The following is a 10,000-nucleotide window of genomic DNA, read 5'->3' as shown; positions in this document are numbered from 1 at the left end:
CCCTCCTCCTCCCCTCCCCTTCTCCTCTCCTCTTCCCTCTCCCTCCCCCTTCCCTTCCCTTCCCTTTCCTTTCCCTCCCCCTTCCCTTCCCTTTCCTTTCCTTTCCTTTCCTTTCCTTTCCCTCCCCCTTCCCTTCCCTTTCTCTACCCTTCCCCTTCTCTACCCTTCCCCTCCCTTCCTCTCCCTTCCCTACCCTTCCCCTCCCTTCCTCTCCCTTCCCTTCCCTCCCCCCCTCCATCTCCCCTTCCTTTCCCTCTCCCTCTCCCTTCCCCTCCATCTCCCCTTCCTTTCCCTCTCCCTCTCCCTTCCCCTCCATCTCCCCTTCCCTTCCCCCTCCCTCTCCTTCCCCCTCCATCTCCCCTTCCCTTCCCCCTCCCTCTCCTTCCCCCTCCCTCTCCTTCCCCCCTTCCCTTCCCCTTCCCTCTCCTTCCCCCTCCCTCTCCTTCCCCCTCCCTCTCCTTCCCCCCTTCCCTTCCCCCTCCCTCTCCTTCCCCCTCCCTCTCCTTCCCCCTCCCTCTCCTTCCCCCTCCCCTTCCCCCTCCCTCTCCCCTTCCCTTTCCCCTCTCTCTCCCCTTCCCTTCCCCCTCCCTCTCCCCTTCCCTTTTCCTCGCCCTTCCCCTCCCCTACCCCCTCCCCCTCCCCTACCTCCTCCCCTTCCCCCTCCCCCTCCCCTACCTCCTCCCCTTCCCCTACCTCCTCCCCATCCCCTACCTCCTCCCCTTCCCCCTCCCCCTCCCCCTATTTCACTCCCCCTCCCGTCTCCCTCCCCCTGGCGACGGGTGTCAGCTTGCCTCCGTGGCCTTTGCGGTGGAGGTGCATCCCGGCGGAACAGCTGTAGAAGGCGACGATCTGCCTCCAGTAGAATCACGGGGATCTGGATGCCTTTTTACGTGTCGCGACGCCGTCTCACGCTCCCTACTGTCGCTTACTGCCTGCCTGCTGCTGCCGCTGCTGCTTTGTCACCGTGAGCACACAGAGGATGCCACTCATCCTGCAGCTCGTGCAGGGCAGGCTGGCACGGGGATCTACTGATGCATCGCCTCCCACCGGTTGGCCTCGAGTCGAATCGTTTCGAGATCCTCTTTGTTGGCCTGGCCTTATGAGGCCGAGGCAGGACTTCCCGAGGAGGCTGAGGAGGCAGCTATCGCGGGCGGCGATCTGGGCGACGAAGGTGTGGGCGGCAGTGGTGTCCGAGAGAGGGCCCGGTGCGGTCGAGTGGGGGCGCTTGATTGTGGAGGACCGGCCTGCGTGTCGTGTGTACTGACATCACGTGATGGATATCGAAGAGGTAGGAGAGGAGACAGACGGCGGGAGGGGCCGAAGGGGCTGCCAGATTTATGGAGTTCGCGTGTGCCGGGTTCTCGAGATTCATCATGCTGTACATTCACCGTCGGCCATGCGGTTCTTTACGGAGAGCTGTAGTAACTTTACCTGTCTGTCTGTCTCTGTCTGTCTGACTGACTGACTGACTGACTGACTGACTGACTGACTGACTGACTGACTGACTGACTGACACCCCCCTCTCTCTCTCTCACTCTCACTCTCTCTCACTCTCACTCTCAATCTCACTCTCTCTCTATCTCTCTCTCTCTCTCTCTCTCTCTCTCTCTCTCTCTCTCTCTCTCTCTCTCTCTCACTCTCTCACTCTCTCACTCTCTCACTCTCTCACTCTCACTCACTCTCTCACTCTCTCACTCTCTCACTCTCTCACTCTCACTCACTCTCTCACTCACTCTCTCACTCTCTCACTCACTCTCTCACTCTCTCACTCTCTCACTCACTCTCTCTCTCTCTCTCTCTCTCTCTCTCTCTCTCTCCCTATGTATATATATATAATATGATAAATATATATTATATGTATATACACATATATTATATATATCTACATATATATATATATATATATATATATATATGTACATATATATTTATATTTATATAGTCTGTAGAAACTTGCAGATAGCTGGACAGACTTACGTACATAGTGCGAGACAGACCACCCGCCTGCATTTATCTATACCCAGAACTCTAAATCCAGTCTATCAGTAACCCTACACGGTATAACCCCCCCCCTCCCCTCCCCTCTTTTCCCTAATACTAAGGAACGTCTCGCGTCATGTGAACAGGTTACATTTTGTCTTCATTTTCGTGTTCGCGTGTTTCTCCGCTCCGTCCTGAGTCTCGCTGTCACACAAGAGCAGCGTGGTTATTTCGCCGTAACCTCCTCGCCCCGTTTTACGAGTAGTTCACGGCGCTGACGTTATTTTTATCTCTCTCTCTCTCTTTCTCTCTCTCTCTCCGTCTCTCTCTCTCTCTCTCTCTCTCTCTCTCTCTCTCTCTCTCTCTCTCTCTCTCTCTCTCTCTCTCTCTCTCTCTCTCTCTCTCTCTCTCTCTAATTCTTTACATCATCCCTTAGGCATCCCTTCTCTCGCCTGTACTCTCCCTCCCTCCCCCTACTCCCCCACCGCTACATTGACGTCACTAGGGTTGGTAATCAGCCATTGCATCAGATCTAAGGATTTGTACGCGGAAGTTGCCCGAAGTCTGGGCATGACACCCGAGGACACGGAATCATCATCTTCATCACTCGTATCATCATCAATTAATCATCATCATCAGTTTGATCATCGTTATCATCATCGTCGTCGTCTTCGCCCTCGTAGTCATCATCATCATCATCATCATCATCATCATCATCATCATCATCATCATCATCATCATCATCATCATCGTCATCATCATCGTTATTTATATTTCCCTCCCCTCCCTCCCCGTCTCTCTGCGAGAAGGCCTCGTCACGTCATCCCGGAGAGAGCGGTGATATAAAGGCAACGAGGTAACTGTTCCCTGCAGTCTTCATTGTCTCGTAAAATGCAATGATTCGGATTGTGTGTTTGCCTTTTTTTCTTGACGTTCGTCCGTGTGCGTGTGTGCGCGCGCGTGCGCTCATGGTTATGAAACCCAATGTGGTTTAACAAGCGAGAAAAGAGTAGTATTTGCGGGGAGCCTGTGCGAGAGACGTCATATTTAGTTGAATTCTCTTGTCTGCACAAAAACACATTCCTAGACCGTTTACTATACTGCCTTCTTTGTAAATATTAAATATATTTTATTTTTTTGTGTGAAAGTGCACCAGGATACAGACAGCTACGCTGTTTTCCATCCCTGCTCTTTTATTTTGGTCACCCATTTTCTTCTATCTTTTTTAACTCTTATTTTTGCGACCCACGACTCCATTCATCATCAGTTCACACACACACACATACACACACACACACACACACACACACACACACACACACACACACACACACACACACACACACACACAGAGAGAGAGAGAGAGAGAGAGAGAGAAAGAGAAAGAGAAAGAGAAAGAGAAAGAGAAAGAGAAAGAGAAAGAGAAAGAGAAAGAGAAAGAGAAAGAGAAGAGAAGAGAGAGAGAGAGAGAGAGAGAAAGAAAAAGAGAGAAAGAGAGAGAGAGAGAGAGAGAGAGAAAAGAAAGAAAAAGAGAGAAAGAGAGATAGGGGGGGGGGGGGCTAAGACATTTCAACACAATGGCGTTGTTGCGTGGGGCATCTCCCATTGTATTGGCATCCCCCTCTCCCAACGAGCCGCTGTAAGGACCCGAGGCGTAAACATCCTCGGTAGCTTGTTCGGGGGTAAGCACGGGGGGTGGGGGGTGAAAAGGACGATGGGGAGGAGGGGTGAAAAGGACGATGGGGAGGAGGGGATGAAAGGGACGATGGGGAGGAGGAACTAAAAGAGACGGTGGGGATGAGGGAGTTTAAAGGGACGCCGGTGAGGGGAGGGTGAAAGGTGCGATAAGAAGGAGGGAGTGAGGAGAACGATGGGGAGGAGGGATTTACAGGGCCGGTGGGGGTAGGGGGTTTGAATGGACGTGGGGGGAGGGAGGTAAAAGGTACGATGGGGAGGAGGGGGTAAATGTCAGATTCAGATTCAGTAGGTTGTTTGGTCTAAAGTTACATTTAGAATAAAAGGGACGATGGGGGTGGTAGAGGGATTAAATGGACTAATCGAGAAGACGCCCAGACCGTGGACATTGGTAAGCGCCTCCTGACGAAGAGGGCGTGAGTTTAGGGCAGTCCGGTTGGCTGTTACCTTGAGGTTTTGGGTGTTATTATGTTGTTGATTTTTTGTTGTTGTTGTCGGTTTTTCCTTTCGACGGTACTATTGTTTTCTTTTATTGTCGAAGGCACTAGTGTTATTTCTTTCCTTGTGGACAGTGCTATCGATGTTTTTTCTGTTATTTTTGTTTCAACCTTGAGGCAATACGGGTGCAATTTAAATATAGTTTAGGTCATTTGAGAGATTGGGTTGAAGGCTGGGCAAAGATTAGTGTTAATTTATGCTAACTTACGGAATTGAGTCCGATTTAATCCTATTTGGAATACCGAGGCAGATTTTGGTTTAATATTTCACCAATAACTCGGGAGGGTTGGACTATGAGGAAAATTAGCCGCTGAAAAGTTCAAGGTCAGTTCAAGGCCAAAGCCGAGTATGATCATATTATTAATTTTTTTTTTTTTTTTTTGTAGTTGCTGGTGTAGTGGTAGGTGAGATGATCCAACATTAGAAGTTGTACAGTAATAACATAATGACTGCCCGTTATGTGTGTTTTTGTGTTTTTTCTCTCTCTCTCTTTCTATTTTATGTCTGCGTTTTATAGAGTTATGAAGCAGGCTATTTTTGGTAATCTTATTTGGGGGGGGGCAATTATTTTTTTAAGATAAAAACTTTCTTTTAGAGCGATTGTGTTCACGTTGTAACTCTTCACTGAGTTACGTCGTGCACTAGGTGCGACCTTTCAGATAGGAGCGTGATAAGATATCTTTGAAGAAACATAAATCTAGGTTGCGGTAACTGGCTGGGGTCCCCCGTTATCAGCTGATTACGCAGAATGTGTGTTTATTTGTCTGTTTATTTATCCCCTGGGTCAGATATGCATGTCATGGTTCGGAATTCATTTGGGTATCAGTTTAATTTTGCCGTCATTACTAATACGTTGTTTATATATATATATATATATATATATATATATATATATATATATATATATATACATATATATATATATATATATATATATATATATATATATATATATATATATTTACAAGCCAGTTGGATTGATCTGGTGGTGAGTAAAGTTGCGTTGTGAGGATTATATTGACAGTATCACTGGACATACAGGAAAAGTGGGCTGGTGATGTCAATTTGTTTTCTTTTTTTGATTGATACAGATAGAAATGACGCAATGGTGGCAGTATTTCCGATAGTTTGGCATTTAATGAAAAATTATGCTCGCAACTGCCGCGTAAACCTCGGTGTTTATTTAAATGTCCCGAGGATAATTATTGATAAGGTTTAAGTGATATTCATGATTGGTGTCGCGATACTGGCAAGAAGGGAGGCAATCTTATTATTATCGAGATACAAGGTTTCTGAGTGTGTTACGACAACACGTAAACACTCGTGTGTGTGTGTGTGTGTGTGTGTGTGTGTGTGTGTGTGTGTGTGTGTGTGTGTGTGTGTGTGTGTGTGTGTGTGTGTGTGTGTGTGTGTGTGTGAGAGAGAGAGAGAGAGAGAGAGAGAGAGAGAGAGAGAGAGAGAGAGAGAGAGAGAGAGAGAGAGAGAGAGAGAGAGAGAGAGAGAGAGAGAAATTCTTTTTCTCTCTATCTCTTCTCAAATATAAGTTGCATCAATGGTACTTTGAGTTAATCTCCAAGTAGTAATGGAAAGTTAGGAGCAAGATCTGCAGGGCCACGTTGGCAGGGGAATGGCCCGCGTGTGGTAGTGGTGGCGTCGGCTGTTGGGAGTGGTGGCAGGGTGTGGCAGTAGCTGTTGGCTCCTGGGATCTTGGCTGGACCAGGTTTGGGCCACGCGGCGAGAATAATTGATGGAAGCAGCAGTAGTGTTTCTGAGGCGTCCACCGTCCGCCGCCGCCACGGTCCGGCCGCCGCCATCAGCCTGGCCCGCCTCCATGCCAGGCCCGGTCTTCCTCCTCCTCCGATCCTGCTGCTTCCCTAATACTCGAATTCTTTCGTCTGATTGCTAAATTTTATGTTGTTGTTATTTGATGGATTTGTCTTTGCTTATTGACCTTATTTTTTGCATATTTTTCGGTTTCGTTGGTGTCTTTTTTATTTTGTAAGTGTCTAAATGAGCAAGTGAAAGAAAAAGGGAGATAGAATGACCCACATATTAGAAATGCATTGCAAAATATTGGTAAGAAAGAAGAGTTTTTTATTCATAGGAACATGGTTGTGTTGGTGTTATGTACTGAAGGAAATTGACAAAATCAATTGCCTACCCAAAGCAAAGACATTTTTCTTATTCGTTTTTGGCTAATGCACTTAGTAAGACTTGCCCTATCCCAGTGTGTTGAGAAATAAGTTGTAATTTAACCACGTCTAATTTCTTCCTGTCTTCTCTCCCACAGGTAAGTGCGCTGGATGACGGCAGCGCAGGACCCCCGGTGAGTATGAGTCCCTCCAACGCTGCGCGGCGTTGATCCTTGTGGCTCGGTTGGCTGCCACGGGGGAACGCTCCTTGCCGGGTTTTGCTTGGCGCTTCCTCGTGCTCCACCTCTTCTTCTTCACCCCCTTTCTGGATGACTCACAGCTGACAGTTCTGACTTCTTTCTGATGCTTGACTGACTTCCCAGTGACTTAGGAGGACTCCGTGATGACGACGCCTTTCGTGTTTTATGTCCGGATACTTTTATTGCGAGTTGCGTTCGTGCGTGCGTGCTTTCCTCGCTTGGCGGCTTGCACTCGCTGTACGCTTCGGCCGCACGTCGCCGCCCCCGTGGCTTTGTTCCGACGGCACGTGTTCCCGTCAGCCACCGCGACCTGGCCGCGATCTCGCTCCGCAGGGGAATAACCCGGCGGAAATGCGAAGTGTACCGGATGGATAACCCTTTTGTGTGTGTGGTTGAATGTACCATTTACACGTATGGGCCGTTACAGTGCATCTACGCAGCGAGGGTCGTGGGTAAAAGCTGCCCGCTAATGGCAGTGCTAAATGGTGGTTGCGAATAGGCGCAGTTGTGCGGACCTGACGGGCCTGACGGGACTGCCGCAGGTGGTGTGCATGTCGAGCGGAGGCACGAGGCGGCTGCTCTGGCTCGCTGCGGAAGAAAGGCCGATGCAGCCGATGGAGAGGTGCGCCGAATTGCCGCAGCTCCTTGGAGAGGAGGAATAGACGCCGGGACTGGAAGAGAAGCTGCGGTAGTGCGACCGGCGGATCGGTGGCTCCGAAAACCAGCAGTGAAGAGACGAAAGAAGCGGCGTCGGCGGCGGTGAGGGCGGCGGCGAGGGCGGGGCGGCGGGACGGACTGCGAGGTGGAGTGCGGTTGAACCTAATCCCTCGGCGTCACACCGGCCGCGGAATAAGATGCTCCTGCGGTTACACACATGGGTCAGTTCCAGCCATCTTCGGACTGGAAACTTCCTACTCTTTTCTTCTGCGCTCATGGGTGACCAGCCCTGCCGCCCCCCCCTCGCCCCTGCCCCTCCTCCTTCCCTCCCCCGCCTTTACCCTCCCGGCTGGGCGCCCTCCTTCCCCGTGGCCTATGCTCCCGTAGGCGTAAACTCAAGCGTCGAGAGGGGTAGTTTTCCCCCTGACTTGGACGTCAGAGGCGCGCCCGGTTCGGAAAACAAATACAATGAAACCAAAGGGAAAATGATAATGAAGGAGAGAAATTCCAGTGGGCCGTCGAGTGAGCATGGAAGGGCTGTTGCGGGCGAGTCGAAGTTTCCTCCAGGGGTCGTAGCGAGGAAGGGGCGGAGGAGACGAGCAACGACCGCGGCCTGTGACGGATGGAAAACGAGACCGGAGGCCTCCCGAAAGGAAAGTTGTTTCGCCGGGGTAAATGGCAAGCTTCGAGGGGAATTTAATCCCCGAATGGCGCCCGCGAGGAGGCGCGTTGCGTGAGGCGACAGCATTTGCGAACTGCTCGAGGGTTACTGCACAGGAAGAGACGCCAGTAGTTGCGAGTTTTCAATTTGTGGGAAGTTGGGGTGTTCTGGGTTTTGCGGGCGGCGTTCTCATGCCGTTTTTCTGGGCGTGGGGCTGAGGGGGAAAGAGGGAGGCAAAAGCTGCTCTGCGGGAAATAATTGTTCTCCTCGCTGAGATTTTTACTATTTGATATGCACACTGGTGCCCAAGGGTGTTCTCATGCTGTGTGTTTCGGTCGAAGCCAACTTCCACGTCCACGGTCTAGATATTCCATTTTGGTAGTGGTTCTGCACCGCAGCTTAATTGACTAATGAAATTGTCCAAAATAGAAGCAAATGCGATTTTGTTTCGTAGTATGAACATGTAAGGGCAAGTTGAAGTTACACTGCTGAATAAAATATATAGGCTTGAATAGAATAAGTTTACAATTTTCCTGTTCTCCGTAACATTTTCTCATTCTTTGGGTCAAGTTTTCCGTCTGCCACTTGACTGCACGCTGTCGGGTGGGAGGTGGGACGGGGGTGGCTTTGTAACGGGGGTAGAATCGTCACAACACGAGGGGGTGGGACTGCGACCGTCCTGGTGGTGGTTGGCGACTATCCCCTTAGGGTTTATGGCCTTTCGTTCAATATTTTGATATGTGTAATTAATCACCCTTAGTGCTAAGCATGTTACTATGTATAAAGGGTAATGCTTCGAACGCGTCCCCAGTTGATTGCATGCTTAATTAGCATCCGGGTTCATGTTTAAATGGCACACTTCAACAGTGCTTAATTATCGAGAATGAATTCTAATTTGTCAAAGGAAGAAATTACATGGAGATAACTCTGTTAGTCGTTTCAGTCGATTGAAATCACAAGTTGCGTGTGCAACAGTTAAGCTTCTTGACATTTCCCGGAATGGGATGAGTAGCGGCGCAGCGGGTGTGAGGATCCCTTCATCCCACGTGTGTACTCACCGCATGCCACTCTCCCCTTCCCTGTCTCATCCCCTTGTACTCTTCGCTCCCTTCGTTTGCACGGACGCAATGATCGTCAGGCAGAAGACAGTCCTGCGGCCACCGCCTCGAACTTTTTACCCGACAGTTCCTTCCAGCTGGTCCCCTCGCGGTAGCCACCTACCGCCATTGTCGTCTTTCGGGCGTGTTCTCCTCGCTTTCTTGTATTCCGAGCCTTCTGCTCTGTCTAGGGCTCTCTTGTTCTCGTTTTCGCTCTGGCATTTTTGTCTTTGTGTTTTTAAACGGTGCTGCAGTATGCGGTGTCAGCGATTATTGTCAGCGGGTCGCGTGGCAAGCGGTGGTTTAGGGACGCGTTGGCAACTGAGGGCGGGTTGGTTCCCGGTGTCGGGCTTGACCGGCCCTCGCTGAGTCAGTTCCTCGGGGTGCTCGTCACGCAAAGGTGTGCCTCTGCAGTGTCTGTGTTAAAAGCATATTTCTCGGCCATTTATAGAGATTTTGTTTCTTGAAATGGAAAAGGATGGGTTCGGCGAAGTGTTACATCTGATTTTGGTGGATGATATACCCGTGTGTGTGATGAGATTCACCTGCAGAACTAATGCAGGTGGCGAGCGGTTGCACCAGCAAACATAGCGAGTTGACCACTCGATCTGGCTAGACCCTAGAATGGCCGTTATTGGTGTTAAATCCCCATAACTGTTGTGCTTCCATTCGGCCGAATAGCAGCACGGAATAGTGTTCCATTGGCAGTACAGTGTGTATGATAAGCTACGGGAAATGTATGTAATCCGACCACGGATTGAATATGACCAATGTGTATTTCCGGCCCAACCGTGGCAAGCAAGTATTGCCGTGTTACAGGATTCTATCATTTACAAGACGGCAAGTGAACAGAGATGGACAAGCGTCGAGGTGACCGGCGCTCTAATCCGAGCTGGAGGAGTATCGGTTTTACGAAGCGGAGGTGAAATTGGTGGGTGAGGTGGAGGACCCGGAGCTGTTGTTGACGGCTGCAGGGGCCCGTGGACGGAGACAGACAGACGGGGCAGCGGGGGAGGGGGG

At 50.1% G+C, this 10,000-nt stretch overlaps 1 protein-coding gene across 19 annotated transcripts in view; it reads left to right on the top strand.

Annotated features, from left to right (window-relative positions):
* LOC125041665 (MAP/microtubule affinity-regulating kinase 3-like) overlaps positions 1 to 10,000 on the top strand; it is a 134,363-nt gene that overhangs the window by 31,381 nt on the left and 92,982 nt on the right. For 11 of the 19 annotated variants that reach the window (XR_007116313.1, XR_007116312.1, XR_007116311.1 and 8 more), the window contains exon 1: positions 9,374 to 9,395. The exons of 3 other annotated variants lie outside the window; for them this stretch is intronic. The gene's annotated coding sequence lies outside the window, so the exon portion shown is untranslated. Of the gene's footprint in view, positions 1 to 9,353; positions 9,396 to 9,499; positions 9,912 to 10,000 lie in introns of those variants that run through there. 5 more of the 19 variants (XM_047636833.1, XM_047636831.1, XM_047636818.1 and 2 more) reach the window with 4 other exon arrangements.

This window comes from Penaeus chinensis, chromosome 31, assembly GCF_019202785.1.
Source record: "Penaeus chinensis breed Huanghai No. 1 chromosome 31, ASM1920278v2, whole genome shotgun sequence".
Classification (NCBI taxonomy): Eukaryota; Metazoa; Arthropoda; class Malacostraca; order Decapoda; family Penaeidae; genus Penaeus; species Penaeus chinensis.
Note: the sequence above shows the minus strand (reverse complement) of the source record. Positions and strands in the feature narration are given on the sequence as shown.